At 39.5% G+C, this 8,671-nt stretch overlaps 1 protein-coding gene across 2 annotated transcripts in view; it reads left to right on the forward strand.

Annotated features, from left to right (window-relative positions):
* Positions 1 to 4,376: 4,376 nt before the first annotated feature.
* The window catches only part of LOC110156297 (calcineurin B homologous protein 1-like), a 13,086-nt gene continuing 8,791 nt past the window's right edge, over positions 4,377 to 8,671 (forward strand). The window contains exon 1 of one of the 2 annotated variants that reach the window (XM_055147982.1): positions 4,377 to 4,623. The gene's annotated coding sequence lies outside the window, so the exon portion shown is untranslated. The remainder of the gene's footprint in view (positions 4,624 to 8,671) is intronic. The other variant, XM_020920499.2, reaches the window with a different exon arrangement.

The following is an 8,671-nucleotide window of genomic DNA, read 5'->3' on the forward strand; positions in this document are numbered from 1 at the left end:
TCATATGTGTCATGTGGTTTACTCCTGAAAGTGGCTCCTTTTACATTTTTCTCATACAACTATATTATGAAAAACTAGTAAAGATAAAGTGAACATTTTGCATGACATTTACAGGTAATGTGCATGATAAACTACATTTTCTTTGTATGTTCCATGTAATGTTTGTATTCTTTAATTATATGTTGTAGTTAAAAAAACAAAACAAAATCAGAGTCAGAAGAGGAATTTGAACCCAGGTCCCCCATGTGAAAGTCCAGTGACTCTGCTGTTAAACTACCCAACTGTTACTGGAGGTGACGACTATAGCAGATGTTGAGGACAGTTACAAGTATCCTGGTATCACACAAATAAATGGCTCCTCGAAGAGGCAACAAGGAAAGGAGCTACAGGATTTTGCAGAGTAAAAATCTTTTTACAGCCTGATGTTTGTTCACTGTGACATCAGTGGAAGAGTGTGTGTCTTATGTGTTTTAAGGTCATAATATTTGTAATATTTGCATTACTGTGTTTACCCCCATGCTGCCCAACACACACACACACACACACACGCACACGCACGCGCGCGCGCGCGCAATCACACACTGTGATCATTTTCTTTCTCACTCTCATACACACACAACACATCAATCAAGTTTAAGGAAACAATCATCATTTCACTTGTTTTTCTGTGATTCTGTGGTAAAAATGACCTTTGTCCAACACTTGTGAGGAGATTGTGTGTGGGATTAGTGTCATATTCAGCTCTTGCAGTTTACAAAGTTTTACATGTTTCATGCTGCACATATTTACCAAAGATCTTGTAAGTGTTTTCACTGTCATATACAAATCTTTTAAGATTCAGATAAAACATGTTCAAATGGTGTATGATTTGTCTATATCTTTTCCATATGGGGAGTCAGTGCAGTGACATGTTGGTCACATAAACACTGAATATTTGAGACAAATGTTTTCAAATTCTCGTTGACATGAATATTACTCTTGTTTAACCAGAAGTGCCACCACGAGAAAGTGCTGTTCAGGAGCGTTTAGAGACAAGTGGGCGGGGTTGAATAAGATAAATACTGGACACTCCACTAGGAAAGTTACGCAGTGCACCTTTAAAGTCTAGTGCGACAGGTTATTCAAAACAGGAAATTCTCAGGAAACTCTGATGGCTTTAAAGCTGTGCTGCTGAAGAGCCCTGTCTGTGATTTTTACTGCTCTGGGAACTTCCTCCACATCCAGTTTAAGCACTTCAGGTCATTCCAAAGAGAAAAGTACAAGGAAGTTGTGGGTCCAGTTCCTGCTCTCCTAGATTAATAAAAAAATACATGTGACCCAGAGTGACTTGCATGAATTCTGAAATCAAACTGATTATTGGGTAAAGGTTCATATTGCTGTTTTATAATCTGTGTGATAATGCAAGTCACCTCAAGGATTCTATGGAGATAATTAAATTTGACGTCATACTGTGGAATATTAGAGCCAAAGGAAGAATATTTCGCAGCAAGATTCCCTCCTTCAGGCCAAATAAGAGTCTGGTTTGTGGACATGCGAGCCTGCTTACAGAAAAGATGCATGTTTTTCAAAGTTTTTCAGTGCAATAAACACAATACTCAAGCACTGAACTAAACAAAATACAACTCTGGGTATGTTTTTGATGACGTAACAACATTCTAACATGGCTTAAAGTTGCATTAGGTCACTTTTTGGTATGCCATAATGTTCCACAGTGTGTCATTAAACAGCTCTACGTTACATTTGTTCAGTTACACGTGGTTTTGTAGCTCAAAGATATCTAGAAAAACTGGAATTTGCCGGGGGTTGCCGAAACAAACAAAGCAATAACACCTCCAGGGAGAAAAGCTTTTGACGGAGCCTCCACCAGAAAAGTTACACAATGCACCTTTAAAATTCATAAGAGTCAGTTTTGCGTAATCCCCAGGACTGTTAAATGCATTTCTCAAACAAGCTTAACTCTTTAAATCAGACTTAAAGTGAGCTCTTTTCGACGTGTGCCAGAGTAAACAGGATCTTGTCGTCCACATTGTTCTGGCATGGCGGGCTTTTCTTGTCCTTTATTTGGATAAATTTGTAATAAGGTCAAAGGTCATGGCTCCTCTCCATTTCTGTTACAGTCGAAACAGAAAGCAGCAGAACAATGAGTGTGCGTACGGCTGTCAGTCATGTGCAGGGGGCGGGGCTCAGGTTACTAGATAAAGTTTACAAAGTAAAAGTACACGCCATTCATCTGGTTTCACAGAAAGATTCCAGTTCTTGTGAAAAACTAAAGCTGCACTGTGCAACCTTTCTGGTAGAGGTGTTAAGACTTTAAGACCTGGTTTAGTTCTGATTTAGACCTGATTTAACCCAGGTTTAGACCTTGTTTAGTCCTCGCTTAGTTCTGATTTAGCCCTAGTTTAGTGGTTTAGTTTTGGTTTAGTTCCGGTTTAGGTCTAATCATAGATTATATGGTCCTGATTTATTCCTGGTTCAGTCCTGGTCTAGTCCTGGTTTAGACTGGGTTTAGTCCAGGTTTAGTCCTGGTTTAGACTGGGTTTAGTCCTGGTTTAGACCTCTTTTAATCCTGGTTCAGTCCTGGTCTAGTCCTGGTCTAGTCCTGGTCTAGTCCTGGTTTAGTCCTGGTTTAGACTGGGTTTAGTCTTGGTTTAGTCCTGATTTAGACTGGGTTAAGTCCTGGTTCAGTCCTGGTTCAGTCCTGGTTTAGTCCTGGTTTAGTCCTGGTTTAGACCTGGTTTAGACCTGGTTTAGTCCTCGCTTAGTTCTGATTTAGCCCTAGTTTAGTGGTTTAGTTTTGGTTTAGTTCCGGTTTAGGTCTAATCATAGATTATATGGTCCTGATTTATTCCTGGTTCAGTCCTAGTCTAGTCCTGGTTCAGTCCTGGTCTAGTCCTGGTTTAGACTGGGTCTAGTCCTGGTCTAGTCCTGGTTTAGACTGGGTTTAGTCCTGGTTTAGTCCTGGTTTAGACCTGGTTTAGTCCTTATTTAGTCCCCTGGAGGCTGATGTGATGCTGCAGGACACAGAGGAGAAACACTTTTGGTTCTTCTCCTCCTCTGCCCTGACACAGATCTGACCCTCCCTGACCAGTCCTCCTGTGAAACTGAACTTTGACTGAGACACAAAGGCCACGGAACTGCAACAGTGCACTGCAGCAAAACTTGATTTGAGCAGACATGGACAGAATCTCACTCTTCCAGTAATAAAGCGAAACTTTGAACTTTAATCCAGCAACAACGTTTGTCGCCAATCCATGTATCATTCCTTTATTCATTTTCAAAATTAAACCAAAAATTAGAAAATTTTAGTTTTTTCATTTTCTTAAACTAAAATTTCTCCAAAACCAAAATGAAAAAACAGATAATGATTAATTTTTTAAGTTTTTGATTTTGCATTTAAATGAATAATGGAAAAAACGGATAATGGCCTTTTTACATTTACGTGACTTAAACTCCAATGTTGGACTTTTGCACCACATATGGACTGAACCAGGACTAAAAGAGAACTGAACCAGGACTAAAAGAGAACTGAACCAGGACTAAAAGAGAACTGAACCAGGACTGGACTAAAAGAGAACTGAACCAGGACTAAAAGAGAACTGAACCAGGACTAAAAGAGGACTGAACCAGGACTAAAAGAGAACTGAACCAGGACTAAAAGAGAACTGAACCAGGACTAAAAGAGAACTGAACCAGGACTAAAAGAGGACTGAACCAGGACTAAAAGAGGACTTGAACCAGGACTAAAAGAGGACTGAACCAGGACTAAAAGAGAACTGAACCAGGACTAAAAGAGGACTGAACCAGGACTAAACCAGGCTCAGTCCTGGTCTCAGTCCTGGCCTCAGTTCTGGTCTGGTACACCGGTCTGGTCCCCGGTCTGGTCCCGGTCTCAGCCCCGGTCTGGTCCCGGTCTGGTCCCGGTCTCAGTCATGATTCCGATGCTGGTCTGGTCCCGGTTTCAGTCCTGATCACTCGACAGTCTACGCAGGCGCACCTTTGTGCCCATTGCACCACTCAGTCCTGTTTAAGTCCTGTTTAAGTCCTGTTTAAGTCCTGTTTAAGTCCTGTTTAAGTCCTGTTTAAGTCCTGTTTAAGTCCTGTTTAAGTCCTGGTTCAGTCCGTATGCGGCGTAAAAGTCCAGCATCGCAGTTTAAGTCACAGAAACGTGAAACGAAAGAACGGATAATGATTTGTTTCCCATCTTGGATTTGGAGACAAATAATGAAGAAAATAGTTGTTTTTTCGTTTTATTTTGAAAAACAAATGAGCGAATGATACACAGTTTATTTTCTTCTGTCCCAGTCATGTTTACTCATCTCAGTCCATAACATGTTTCTCTTTTTTACAGCGCCACAGTCGATTTGAGTTGTTCCTGTTCTGCTTTGTGTTTTGTTTCTCATGTTCACGCCTTCGCTGTTTCCTTCTCACATTCTGTCCTATGTTCCTTTTTTCGTGGACTGAACACCCGTTTCCCCGAAGCATGTTTTATTCCAGGACGTGCAGGGTATTTCGAATATGACATGAAATTTATGCTCCGGTTCGATTTTATAATTAACGAGTAATTGCCTGAGTTCGTCACAGCAACATCACGTGACCACTGTGAGGAGCAGAACGAACGGTCAGGTATGAAAACAAACTCTTGGTCTGAAAAAGAACCTAAAAACATAAAATATCAGAAGATCAAATTAACCTTATAAAATGCTTTGTTACACCTTGTGATGTCATGAAGCGAGTTTAAATGTTTAACTTAACAGCTACTTTCGACGTTTAGTTCAGTAGAGATTGTTGAATTCTAGGGCTGAAATGATCCCAATGATTCTACTGAACGTGTATGGAGTTTAAAAACACAGTGGAGCTCTTCCTGTATCACCACATGACATCACAAGGTGGAACAATCTGAGACAAGAACTCAGCAGAGTTTGTGTGTTTAACATGTGAATGAAACAAAACACAACTCCAGGTCTGTTTGTGACAAAGAAACAGAACAGAGATCTGAAAATAGTGTGTTTGTGTGCTTTTGTACGTTCGTGTGTGTGTGTGTGTGTGCGCATTTGAGTACAGACACCACACACTTTTGCGTCTGTCCCCACCTGCTCGTCCAGTCACTTTTATAGTTTGATTTTAACTACATTGTGAAGACGTTTCTTTTGTGACCGTCAGACTGAATCGTGTAAAAGTTTACATTGACCAAACAGTCAATACGTGAAAGTGAAAGTGAAAGTAAAATGAGTGGACTAATGATTAATTATGTAAACTGAACGAACCCACTGACCTCTTGGTATCTGATTCACAAGGGAAATGCCACACATTAGTTCACGTGACAACTGTGGTGGACATAAAATTTAAATACCAGAGCAGATACTGAAGCAAAAAAAAATTAAGTAAAAGTATTACATGAAAAAATGTAGTTACATAAAAAAGTATTAAAATTTACTTGAAGAGTAAAAAGTCAAAGTATTTCGTGTAGATTTTGAGGTTTAATGTCAATGTGGTGATTTGTTGTGTAGTTGTGTGGTTGTTTAGTTGGGCCCCGCCCTCACTCACCTGCTCTTTCGTTTCAGCTGAACATTGTGTGGATTTCACAGAAACAAAGACTTCAAAGTCATATCAACAGTCCAGTTTATTTGAAATGAAACACACATAACAGTTTAACACTGACTGAAACTACACTTCACTCACAGAATCACATGTCAGTACAGTTGGACCCGGGACTAAAGTCTGAACTGCATCAGGACTAAACCAGGACTATATCAGGATCACAACACGTTATCGGGATTCAAACCAGGACTAAACCAAGTCTAAATCCATGGCAGACCTGTTCGTCCAGTAGAAATATGGTAGATGGTTTAAACCTGGTTTAATTTGTTGCTGGTTTAGACTCAGAGTTAGTCAAACCACAGAGCAAAATTATTGGTTTATAACTGAGTTCTGCTTTAGTCCTTTTCTAGTCCTGGTTTAGTTCTGGTTTAGACCTGGTCAAAGCCTGATCCCGTCAGATCTCAGAGGCTAAGCAAGGCCGGGCCTGGTTGGTACTTGGATGGGAGACCACTGGGAAAATCAGGAGCCACAGGAGGGCACCAGTCGTAAAAACTGTCATTGTGTCCTTAGGCAAGACCCTCATTGTCTAGTATGAAAGTGGTGTGTGTGTGAGTGATGGTAGTGGTCAGAGGGGCCAATGGCACAGATTGGTAGCCTCTTCCATCATTCTGCCCCAGGGCAGCTGTGGCTACAATAATAGTAGCTTACCACCACTGGATATGGAGTGATATATATTTTAGTATTTGAGTATCCATAAAAGTGCTATATAAAACTGATGCATTATTATTACCTCCGCCAAGGAGGTTATGTTTGTTTGTTTGTTTGTCTGTTTGTTTGTTTGTCTGTTAGCAACATAACTCAAAAAGTTATGGACCGATTTTGATCACATTTTCAGGATTTGTTGGAAATGTGAAAAGGAAGATTTCATTTTGGTGGTGATCCAGAAGAAATCCTGGATTCTGGATCACTTTGAAATTTTAGTTAACATTGTGGTAAATGGGGCCAAAAAATTTGTTTCTCAATATCTCTGTTAATTATTGACCAAACCCCATGAAATTTGACTCAGGGATGGACAATGGGATCCTCTTTCATATTCCAAAGGCTGATCCGGATCTGATCCAGAAGACTGATTTTATCGCAATTTATATAAAAAATGTTGGTAGTCCTTGGCGGAGGTCTGCGCTCTCTGACTGCTTTTCTTGTTATTATTGTTATTATTGTTATTATTAGATTTGGTTTAGACCTGATTTAGTCCTAGTTTAGACCTAGTTTAGGTTTAGATCCGGTTTAGACCTATTTTAGCACTGGTTTAGTCCTGGTTTAGACATAGTTTATTCCTGGTTTAATCTTGGTTTAGTCTTGGTTTAGTCTTGGTTTAGACCTGGTTTAGACCTGGTTTAGACTCTTGTTTATTTACATACAGACTCGATGATGCACTGATTGCATAAAAGAAACATCTCAATTGGAATTTGCAGCACATGACACACGGGAACTCCTCAGATTTTTGCATAAACAACTTCGGTAAATTTCCTGAAAAAATTCCAGCCAATATAAAAATTCCCTTCAACTCCGTCAAGTTTACTGTGAAATATTAATTAGCATTCTCTAAAATTGCAGCCTTATGATTCTCTAGAATCATAAGGCTGCAATTTCCAGTGATGAATTTAAAAACTGTACTATCACTATCACTGTCACTATCGACGCAATACCTCCTCCTAGTGTTTAAATGTGGTACTGCAGGAAGAAGAAAAGCTCCACCAGGTTAAACCAGTTTAAATGTGCCATATTAAAAGTTTAACCTGTAATTAAAACCAAAACTTGAAGACATTTTCTTAAGATTAGAATTACTGGTTAAGGTGGTGTATTTTAAGTAGTGTGACGTAATATAATGAATGAGTGTTTACACGCACATGAGTGTTCGGGACATGCTGTTCACTTGTGCCGAGAAACTGGGACACTCATCCCTGTGACATGATCAAATGTACTATTCTGGTTTCTTGACATAACAAATTACAAATGCATTACATTACAAATGCGAGCACAAAAATTTTATTTTTCCTGGTTTATTAAATATATAAACAACCATGAGATTATAATGAAGCTTTGTGCACATTTGTTTACATTATACAGAAACAAACTTAAAACCACATGGCTCATTTACATAAAATATAAGCCTAAAAAAAAGCAGCCCTTTAATTGTGCTCTGTTGTGGTTCAGCTTCTGTCGGACTAAAGGACACGACTCAGTGGAATATGAGTGTTAATGTGCTGCTGATGATGAGTCTGTTCTGTGTGTATATCATGTTGGAGATGGCTCATGTTTAACTTTTCAGAGATCATACATGTGCAGGTCGTATGCCTGCGGGTCGTACGTGTACGGGTCATACGCGTGCAGATCATATGTGTGCAGGTCATACTTGTGCAGGTCGTATGTAGGTCGTATGCGTGCAGGTCATATGTAGGTCATATGCATGCGGGTCGTACGTGTGCGGGTCGTACGTGTGCTGGTCATGTGCAGCAGCTTTTTATTTAACACTATTTTCCCTCATGTCACTTTATTTACATTGCTTCTTTTGTGATGAAAACACTGAAAGGTGTAAATACTTCTCATAAAACTCATGCTGTAGTGGAGATGGTGCACTTGTTGTCCGTTTTCCGTTAGTCAGAAGAATCTGGATCTACCTAAAACAGCGATCATAGTCCAAATCTCAATCCTACTGAACATGTGTGAAAGGATCTGAAACATGCGTCTGGAGAAGACAAACTTCAAACCTGAGCCAACTAGAACAGTTTGCTCATGAGAAGTGGGTCAAATACCTGTTGACAGTGCAGAAGTGTCATTGTCAGTTGATTGCAGAGTTTGCCTCAGAAGGTTGTGCAACAAAATATTAAGTTAAGGGTATCATCATTTTTGTCCAGGCCAGTTTCATTATTTTGTTTTTTTTAATAATTCTGTTTAACCACATGTGAAAAACAATGTTTGATTTTCATTGGGCAATTTTCAGTAATTTTTTATTTATTATTGCTTTTATCAGTTTCAAGTTATTTCAGTGATTGTTATTGTTTCTTTCATTGCCAGAGGGGTACCAACTATTTTGTCCACAACTGTATTTTTGCCCATTTTCGGATGCAGC

Source organism: Boleophthalmus pectinirostris, unplaced genomic scaffold, assembly GCF_026225935.1.
Source record: "Boleophthalmus pectinirostris isolate CB_2022bp ecotype Guang Dong unplaced genomic scaffold, ASM2622593v1 HiC_scaffold_9, whole genome shotgun sequence".
In the NCBI taxonomy this organism is placed as follows: Eukaryota; Metazoa; Chordata; class Actinopteri; order Gobiiformes; family Gobiidae; genus Boleophthalmus; species Boleophthalmus pectinirostris.